Source organism: Giraffa tippelskirchi, chromosome 6 (genome assembly GCF_054371585.1).
Source record: "Giraffa tippelskirchi isolate mGirTip1 chromosome 6, T2T-mGirTip1v1.2.pri, whole genome shotgun sequence".
NCBI lineage: Eukaryota > Metazoa > Chordata > Mammalia > Artiodactyla > Giraffidae > Giraffa > Giraffa tippelskirchi.
This window is the reverse complement of record NC_137280.1, coordinates 79120707-79131284: the sequence shown is the minus strand read 5'-3', so window position 1 is coordinate 79131284 and position 10578 is coordinate 79120707. Positions and strand designations below refer to the sequence as shown.

The following is a 10578-nucleotide window of genomic DNA, read 5'->3' as shown; positions in this document are numbered from 1 at the left end:
CAAAATTGCTCAGACCCAAGTTTGAGAACACATTTGAGAGAGTGAGAAACCATAAAGGGAACAACTCTTGGATATGAGAGAAATCACTAGGCTGAATCAAGTGAGTTACATAAATTGTATGAAGAAATAAAAGGAGCAAGATCTACTTCTGTCATCTGATCAAAATTTTCAGTTTCTGTCTGTGAGGCTTTAATTCTTATAATCATGCTTCTTTCTTCAGTTCAGAGCAATTAGACTTTTTATAGTAGTCATCCTAAAGAATACTTTCAGTACCCTCTTTATATCCTTGTTTCTCAGACTGTACATGAAGGGGTTCAGTATGGTTGTGACCACAGTATACATCGCTGAGGCCGTTGCACTTGAATGTGAGCTGTAGGGAGCAGCAGAGCTAAGGTACATTCCTAAGCAGGTACAATAAAATAAGGATACAACTTAGAGGTGAGATGCACAGCTGGAAAATGTTTTATACTTTCCTTGAGTTGATGAACATATGCAAGAAACTATCCTATAGTAAGAATAAAGGATACCAGCTAAGGGTGAACCTCCCAACAAGATAGCTGGAAAATATGTCACCATGTTATTAAGAAATGTGTCAGAACAGGCAAGTTGGACCAACATTTTGAGTTCACAGACACAGTGAGGGATTATTACCCTTCTACAAAAGGACAGACTCAAAACCATTAAGGTTTGTAAGAATCAATCCAAGACACTGATGATCCAGCTAATCAGAACTAGCAGTCCACAGAGTCAGGGATTCATGATGACCTTGTAGTGTAGGGGGAGGAAGATAGCAACAAAGCAGTCATAGGCCATCACAGTCAGGAGACAGTCATCCAAACATACAAACAGTATGAAAAAATACATCTGGGTGATGCAGCCTTCATAGGTTATAATTTTGCTCTGAGTCTGGATATTCCACAGCATCTTTGGGATGGTGGTGGAGGTGAAACTGATGTCTACAAAGGACAGGTTGGAGAGGAAGAAGTACATGGGTGTGTGCAGATGGAAGTCTGAGCTGATGGCCAAGATAATAAGCAGGTTTCCAAACACAGCGATCAGCTGCATGGAGAGGAAAAGCCCAAATATGAGAGTCTGCCATGCTGGTTTATCTGAAAATCAAAGAAGAAATGCTGAAACATTTATTATGTTTCTTGGTTCCATGTGGTGAGTGTGACTACAAGGAAAGGAAATAATAGCATGACTATTTTCACAAAAATAGACATGGCTCTAAGTGTTGAAAAACTATTGGTTATATTTTGCTTAATTTCATTTAATTATAATTGCCTAACTAATTTCAATATTTTCTTCATGTATACTGTCTCTTTAGGGAATTCCCTATGTCTTCTCAAACCTGTAAAGTTGTTCAACTTCTAGCTTTCTCTCCAGGATATAGTGTATTCCATATATTTACTGAGAAATAATTACCATTTGTTTGGGAAATATAAATCGAATGATGACATTGTTTCAGTGTTGTATAGGCAATGAGTAGCATTTCAGTTCAGTTGCTAAGTCATGTCCGACTCTTTGTGACCCCATGAACCGCAGCACTCCAGGCCTCCCTGTCCATTACCAACTCCCGGAGTCTACCCAAACCCATGTCCATTGAATCAGTGATGCCATCCAACCATCTCATTCTCTGTCATCCCCTTGTCCTGCCCTCAATCTTTCCCAGCATCAGGGTCTTTTCCAATGAATCAGATCTTCACATCAGGTGGCCAAAGTAGTGGAGTTTCAGCTTCAACGTCAGTCCTTCCAATGAACATTCAGGACTGATCTCCTTTAGGATGGACTGGTTGGATCTCCTTGCAGGCCAAGGGACTCTCAAGAGTCTTCTCCAACACCACAGCTGAAAAGCATCGATTCTTTGGCGCTCAGCTTTCTTTATAGTCCAACTCTCACATCCGTACATGACTACTGGAAAAACCATAGCCTTGACTAGATGGACCTTTGTTGACAAAGTAATGTCTTTGGTTTTTAATATGCTGTCTAGGTTGGTCATAACTTTCCTTCCAAGGAGTAAGCATCTTTTAATTTCATGGCTACAATCACCATCTGCAGTGATTTGGGATCCCCCAAAATAAAGTCAGCCACTGTTTCCACTGTTTCCCCATCTATTTGCCATGAAATGATGGGATTGGATGCTATGATCTTAGTTTTCTGAATGTTGAGCTTTAAGCCAACTTTTTCACCCTCCTCTTTCACTTTCATCAAGAAGCTCTTTAGTTCTTATTCACTTTCTGCCATAAGGGTGGTGTCATCTGCATATCTGAGGTTATTGATAATTCTCCCGGCAATCTTGATTCCAGCTTGTGCTTCTTCCAGCCCAGCGTTTCTCATGATATACTACTCTGCATATAAGTTAAATAAGCAGGGTGACAATATACAGCCTTGACGTACTCCTTTTCCTATTTGGAAACAGTCTGTTGTTCTATGTCCAGTTCTAACTGTTGCTTTCTGACCTGTATACAGGTTTCTCAAGAGGCAGGTCAGGTGGTCTGGTATTCCCATCTCTTTCAGAATTTTCCACAGTTTATTGTAATCCACAAAATCAAAGGCTTTGGCATAGTCAATAAAGCAAAAATAGATGTTTTTCTGGAACTCTCTTGCTTTTTCAATGATACAGCAGATGTTGGCAATTTGATCTCTGGTTCCTCTGCCTTTTCTAAAACCAGCTTGAACATCTGGAATTTCACGATTCACCTATTGCTGAAGCCTGGCTTGGAGAATTTTGAGCATTACTAACATGTGAGATGAGTGCAATTGTGCAGTAGTTTAAGCATTCTTTGGCATTGCCTTTCTATGGGATTGGAATGAAAACTGACCTTTTCCAGTCCTGTGGCCACTGCTGAGTTTTCCAAATTTGCTGACATGTTGAGTGCAGCACTTTCACAGCATCATCTTTGAGGATTTGAAATAGCTCAACTGAAATTCCATCACCTCCACTAGCTTTGTTCATAGTGATACTTCCTAAGGCCTACTTGACTTCACATTCCAGGATGTCTGGTTCTAGGTGAGTGTGAGTGATCACACCATTGTGATTATCTGGGTAGTGAAGATCTTTTTTTGTACAGTTCTTCTGGGTATTCTTGCCTCCTCTTCTTAATATCTTCTGCTTCTGTTAGGTCCATACAATTTCTGTCCTTTATTGAGCCCATCTTTGCATGAAATGTTCCCTTGGTATGTATAATTTTCTTGAAGAGATCTCTAGTCTTTCCCATTCTATTGTTTTCTTCTATTTCTTTGCACTGATCTCTGAGGAAAGCTTTATTATCTCTCCTTGTTATTCTTTGGAACTCTGTATTCAAATGAGTATATCTTTCCTTTTCTCCCTTGCTTTTCACTTCTCTTCTTTTCCCAGCTATTTGTAAGCCCTCCTCAGACAGCCAGTTTGCTTTTTTGCATTTCTTTTTCTTGGGGATGGTCTTGATCCCCGTCTCCTGTACAATGTCATGAACCTCTGTCCATAGTTCATCAGGCACTCTGACTATCAGATCTAGTCCCTGAAATCTATTTCTCACTTCCACTGTATAATCATGAAGGATTTGATTTAGGTCATACCTGAATGGTCTAGTGGTTTTCCCCACTTTCTTCAATTTGTCTGAATTTGGCAATAAGGAGTTCATGATCTGAGCCACAGTCAGATCAAGCTCCTGGTCTTGTTTTGCTGACTGTATAGAGCTTCTCCATCTTTGGCTGCAAAGAATATAATCAATCTGATTTCGGTTTTGACCATCCGGTAATGTCCATGTGTAGAGTCTTTTCTTGTGTTGTTGGAAGAGGGTGTTTGATATGACCAGTGCATTCTCTTGGCAGAACTCTATTAGCCTTTGCCCTGCTTCATTCTGTACTCCAAGGCCAAATTTGTCTGTTACTCCAGGTGTTTCTTGACTTCCTACTTTTGCATTCCAGTCCCCTATAATGAGTATAGGGTTCTAAAAACCTAAGGTTGTAAGAATGTAGTCAAGAAGAAAACGTAAGTAAATTGTATATGTATATATATAATTTGGATATATATAATTTATATACATCTATATACAGGGGTTGGGTCAGGAAGATCCCCTGGAGGAGGGCATGGCAACTCACTCCAGGATTCATGACTGGAGAATCCCATGGACAGAAGAGCCTGGTGGCCTCAGTCCATAGGGTCGCAAAGAATCAGATAGGACTGAAGCAACTTAGCATGCATATATGTACATATATATTGCTTCTCAGATGGTGACTGCTGCAATGAGAAATTTGAAATAAGTTATAAGAGAAACTTCACTGACTCAGTAGACATGAATTTGAGCAAACTCTGGGAAATAGTGAAGGGCAGGGGAACCTGGCATACTATAGTCCATGAGATCTCAAAGAATCCAATGCGAAGAGTCAGACATGACTTAGCAACTGAACAATAACAAATAAGAGAAAGGTGTACAACAAGGCTGTATATTGTCACCATGCTATTTAACTTACATACAGAGTACATCATTCAAAACGCTGGGCTGGATGAATCAAAAGCCAGAATCAAGATTGCTGGGAGATATATCAAGAACTTCAGATACACAAATCATATCACTCTAATGGCCCAAAGTGAAGAGGAACTAAAGAGCCTCTTGAGGAGAGTGAAAAAGCTGTCTTGAAAGTCAGCATTAAAATACTAAAATCTTGGCCTCCGGTCCCATCACTTCATAGCAAATAGAAGGGAAAAAGTGGAAGCAATGATTGATTTTATTTTCTTGTCTCCAAAATCACTGTGGATGGTGATGCAGCCATGCAATTAAAAGATGCTTATTCCTTGGAAGGAAAGATGTGACAAACCTAGTGTATGTGTGCTTAGTCATGTCCAACTCTTTGCAACCCCATGGCCTATAGCTTAGAGAGCATATTAAAAAAAAAACAGAGACTTTAGTTTGCTGATATAGGTTCATACAGTCAAAGCTATGGTTTTTCCAGTAGTCATGTATGGATGTGAGAGTTGGACCATAAAGAAGACTGAGCACCATAGAACTGATGCTTTCAAATGGTGTGTGGAAGACTCTTGAGAGCCCCCTGGACTGCAAGGAGATCAAACCAGTCAATCCTAAAGGAAATCAGTCTTGAATATTCATTGGAAGGACTGATGCTAAAGCTGAAGCTCCAATACTTTGGCCACATGATGCAAAGAGCCAACTCATTGGAAAAGAACTTGATACTATGAAAGATTGAAGGCAGGAGGAGAAGGGGTTACAGAGGATGAGATGGTTAGAAAGCATCACAGATTCAGTGGGCTTGAATTTGAGCAAACTCGAGGAGATAGTGGAGGACAGAGGAGCCTGGCATGTTGCAGTCCCTGAGATTGCAAATTGTCAAACAGAAACTGAACAACAACAACAATAAGAGAAAGAATAGAGAGGGGATGCTATTTCTCATGGCTTCCTTTGTGGCTCAGTGGTAAAAAATCCACCTGCCAATTCAGGAGATGAGTTGGGTCAGGAAGATCCTCTGGTAAAGGAAATGGCAAACCATTCTGGTGTTCTTGCCTAGGAAATCCTACAGGAGACTGGCAGGCTCTAGAACATGAGGTCACAAAAGAATCAGACACAACTTAGGGGCTAAACAACAACAACTGTTTCTCCTGGGTGTTCATGTAAGACACACAAATAAGATGACATTTCAACAGAGACTTCATGAAGAGAGATCAAAAGCAGTGAACTTTGGAAGAAATGTGTGTCTGGCAGGGAGAAGAGACATTGCAAAGGCACCAAGGAAGGTGCTTGTTTAAGATGTTTAAGTTTCTTTTTAAAGGAAGCCAAGTGGGGAGGGTAGTAAGCAGGAGGGAGAGTGAGGAGAGATGATGTCATAGGATGTTGAGGAAAAAGATAGCCTCCCTGCTGCTGCTGAGACTTTAAGTTAGAAAGAGACCCTCATCAATATTATGTTCCTCTAGCACTTTATGATACTGTTGGGAAGGTGTCCTGCGTTTAAATATATCTCTTCTCTAGTACCTTCCATTGATTGTGTTCTGGGCTCTGCATATGAAAATCACCTTAGAATATATGAGTTCAGTACTCCTCCTCTGAGGACTTCTCACACACAACAAGGCACAACACACATACACACAGAAACACAAGCTTCCTAAGTTGTGTTACTTCTATGTATCTTTCACCCCCAAATACCCTGATTAATTTAGAGTTTGATACAACTCAAGTCAATCAATCAGATTATGTAAAATGGCATCCAGAACTTTTGGTTTTTAATTTTCCCAGGTACCAATGGTAGTTTCCCAGGTGGCTCAGTGGTAAAGAATTTCACTGCCAATGCAGGAGACTCAGGAGATGCAAGTTTGATCCCTGGGTAGGGAAGATTCCCTGGAGAAGGAAATGGCAACCCACTCCAGTATTCTTGCCTGGCAAATTCCATGGACAAAGGAGCCTGGCAGACTACAGTCCATGGGGTTGTAAAGAGTTGGGCATGACTGAGTGACTGAACACACACACAGCACACAGGAGGTACCAATAAACCTGGAGTTTGATTTTGTTATGGCCATTTTATGCCTTGCATTAAATATATATAAATAGTAATTTCTGTGAACAATATGCCTGTATATATATAGTTGTATATGTATATTCTTTCTGTAAACTTGGATTTTAAGATAAAGTAACATAATGAGAGAGAGACAGAAGTGAAGAGAAAGAGAAAACTAGAGAAATATTATGGACATGAGAGGGAATAAAGATCTAATAAACTCAAATATTTCTTGAGTGAAAGTCGCTCAGCTGTGTCTGACTCTTTGTGGCTCCATGGACTATACAGTCCATGGAATTCCCCAGGTCAGAATACTAGAGAGGGTAATGTTTGCCTTCTCCAGGGGATCTTCCCAACCCAGGGATTGAACACAGGTCTCCCACATTGCAGGCAGATTCTTTATCAGCTGAGCCACAAGGGAAGCCCATTCCTAGAGAGAATGTTGTAAGAACAAGCTTCTTTGGTTGTGGTGACATTTCATGTATTGTTATACGCCCTTGATGCTCAGAAAAAGTAATAAAAAATATATACTTCCCCAAAATATAAAAAAGCTAAGTATTTACTTCAGAAACACTTGCAGATTGTACAGCCCAAGAGAAAAATGAGCAAAGGGACTAAGCCAGCACTTCACAAAAGGATGTCTACAAAGTACAATGAGTATGAATTGAATGTTGCCAATTTTTAATATCAGGCAGCAAAATTTGCCTTTCCTGCACCTATTTCATATTTGACTGATTTTATATGGTCTGATAGTAGGCAAGACAAGCCTCTTTATTCCTTTTCATATATGGAATCATATCTTTGTTATTTTTGGGTTTTGATCACTTTTCCATTAAGTCCTATAAGCTCACTCTAGTCCTAGTTCTGACCTTTGTCCAACCTTTTATGAACTCCGTGGTCCATACGCATAATACCTACACTACTGCTAAGTCACGTCAGTCGTGTCTGACTTTGTGCGACCCCATAGACGGCAGGCAGCCCACCAGGCTCCTCCGTCCCTGGGATTCTCCAGGCAAGAACACTGGAGTGGGTTGCCATTTCCTTCTCCAATGCATGAAAGTGAAAAGTGAAAGTGAAGTCACTCAGTTGCATCCTACTCTTAGCGACCCCATGGACTGCAGCCTACCAGGCTCCTCCGTCCATGGGATTTTCCAGGCAAGAGTATTGGAGTGGGTCGCCAGTGCCTTCCCCGAATACCTACACATATTGTGACAATTCTTCACTTATTAAGAGTAGTTTTCTTCATATTAGTCATCTAAGGATACTGTATTGTACCCATATTTTTTCATTGTACTGTCTTCGTAATCATAATGCTAGATCCAAACATGAAGAAACTTTACCTGTTTTTCTCAATTTTATATTTTAACAAAGTATGTGAGTATAAATGTGCACTTGCATGCGTGCTCAGTTGCTCATCTGTGTCTAATTCTTTGTGACACTTTGGACGGTGTCCTGCCAGGCTCCTCTGTTTATGGAATTTCCCAGGCAAGAACTCTGGAGTGGGTTGTCATTCCCTTCTCCAGGAATATATGTGCACTTCTACAAAAATCAATTTAGAAAAATTAAGTTAAGAAGTAAAAATACACAAGGAAAATGAAGCAAGGTTAAAGACTATGATTCGGAAACAACTGTAACAAACAGAATTTTAAATGAAGTATTGAAAACTAATTAAGCAAGAGATATAGTAGCGATGAAGTATAACAGCAATATGGATTAATTACATTGACAATGACCTAGAGATAAAATATACTATATTCATAGACTGTTTGGTCATGTAAACATGCTCAACTATTTTTGTTGAATAAATAAGAAATAGGTCTCATTACATATGAATGTTTAACATATGGTTGTATTTCACTTTATTTGGAAAAACTGAACTTTTTAAAAAGCTGACTGAAATGTCTATCTTACAAAAATATGAAGTTCCTCCTCTTTCAAACGTCTCACAGAAAATTAGAGAGAGTATGGCCTCAGTGTAAGAGTTATGAACACATTATAGATGAACAGCTTGAAATCTATGTATAAAATCTTTGAGTGGGCTGTGCGCTCCGTCACTCATTTGTGTCTGACTCTTTGAGACCCTAGGGACTGTAGCCAGTCTCCTCTGTCCATACGATTCTTCAGGCAAGAATACTGGAGTGGGTTGCCATGCCCCCCTCTAGGGGAGCTTCCAGACCCAGGGATCAAACTCACATTCTCTTACATTTCCTGCATTGACAGGCAGGTTCTTTACCACTAGCACCACCTGGAAAGACCCTGACATTTATTGAGCCCTAAATGTATCACAACCATTAAGGCTCTGGACATTACTAGATGTACCCTGGGGGACAAAACCATCTACAGTTAGAGTCAGAGTTTGAATTTCACTATCCTAGATTTTTGTAGTGTTGATATACTAGCAATGGAGAAAACACAATATAAATGATTGTTATATTTGACTACACAAAATTTATATAGACTCACAACCACCCTCAAATGCGTCTATATATAATAAGAGAACTGAATGGCAAATAGCCAGTTGGTGAGAAAAAAAAAAATCTGGTCTTAAACGTTGAAAAGAAATGCTTTCACTTCATTTTATACTGCTCCATAGCTAATGTCTGATTTCTTTACCCCAGTTTATTAATAAGATACTTGGACAGATGTTCTACTTTTACTGGAAGCACTTTATGCCTCTCATACCTCTTCTGATTGAACCTTCATTCCTATAATTTCCTTGGCATCACTGAACATAGCTTACTGAATTCAATGTCATTTCTCTTTTTAGCATCATAAAAAAATACTTTGATATTTTAAGAAAGGAAACACCCACAGTGATCATTGGGCTCTGAGTCTGGCTGTGTTGGTTCTCAGGTCATAGCATGCAAACATTTTTGAATTTCACTTTGTCTGACCATTTTCTGCAGTGTCTTTTGAGCTCTTGGACTCACCTGCATGGGGACTCTGAGAGGAAGTTGTCCCTGTGGAAATCTGAATCCCTTCCCGGATGTTTGATGATGGGGACTGAAGCTCTCTCCCCAAATGAGACAGTAGATAGGGTTAAAGCACTGATCTTTTAGCTAGACTTAGGAGTTCAGGACCACAACTTGTCTCATCCATGCCAAGCTAAGGGATACAAGAGGGGGTGTGGGGATATTTATAGCTCTCTAGGTCTGTTCATTAGGAACACTTTCCTCATTATTAATACAATGACCTGTAAGCACATTATTTCCCTGTGGGACTTGGTCTGGGCAATTTTATTTCTTCTTCTGATTCTCTGTTCCCAGAAGCCCAGGTTATCAGCCAGTTGAATTCAGTTTTTATTAATTCTTCTCCATTAACTTTCCTGCCTGCCAAGGGTCTAAACTCCCAGCACCTATTTCAACCCCAACTCTAAGTTTTCTCCAATGTGTGAGACTAAGGTAACTGTCTTGAATGGTTCCCTTGAATGGTCAACGCATTGACTTGCTGTAAGGACAAAGCCCATGATATTCTTAGAAAAATTTTATTTCCCTTTATAAGGGGCATTAGTTTGTTTCTTTAAGGTGAAACATTGGACAGTGTACTCCTTGCTTTCCTGATTTGTTGGGAGCCGTTCTGGAACTACTGCCGGGTGACAAAGTCACGGCAACAATCAAGAAGAAACTGCAAAGCAGTTTCTCTCCAGGATCGGAACCTTCACTCCTTCCTGTTTCTATGCTTCTGTTGTAGCTAGCTGTGTTTCTTTCTTTCTGTTGGGAGCCGTTCTGGATCTACTGCCGGATGACAAAGTCACGGCACCACTCAAGAAGAAACTGCAAAGCAGTTTCTCTCCAGGATCGGAACCTTCCCTCCTTCCTGTTTCTATGCTTTTGTTGTGGCTAACTCTGTTTCATTCTTTGATGGCTGGAGTTGTAGGGGCTTCCATGATGAGATCATGAGAGTCCAGTAAAAAGAAAAATGATCCCTTGCCTCAAAGAAACATTCCAAAAATGATGAAACCTACTGAGGCCCCTGACTGGTGGGTCCCTAACATTCAGCCAGGGAATAAGGCCATGATCATTTGGAAAACAAGCCCTAAGCCTATTGTGACCTGGCCTCATGAGGAAATTGTTATTGATGACTGGAAAACTT

At 40.1% G+C, this 10578-nt stretch overlaps 1 pseudogene; it reads right to left on the bottom strand.

The window, feature by feature from the left end:
* Positions 1-216: 216 nt before the first annotated feature.
* On the bottom strand, positions 217-1161 carry LOC145510797 (olfactory receptor-like protein OLF4; annotated as a pseudogene).
* Positions 1162-10578: the final 9417 nt, after the last annotated feature.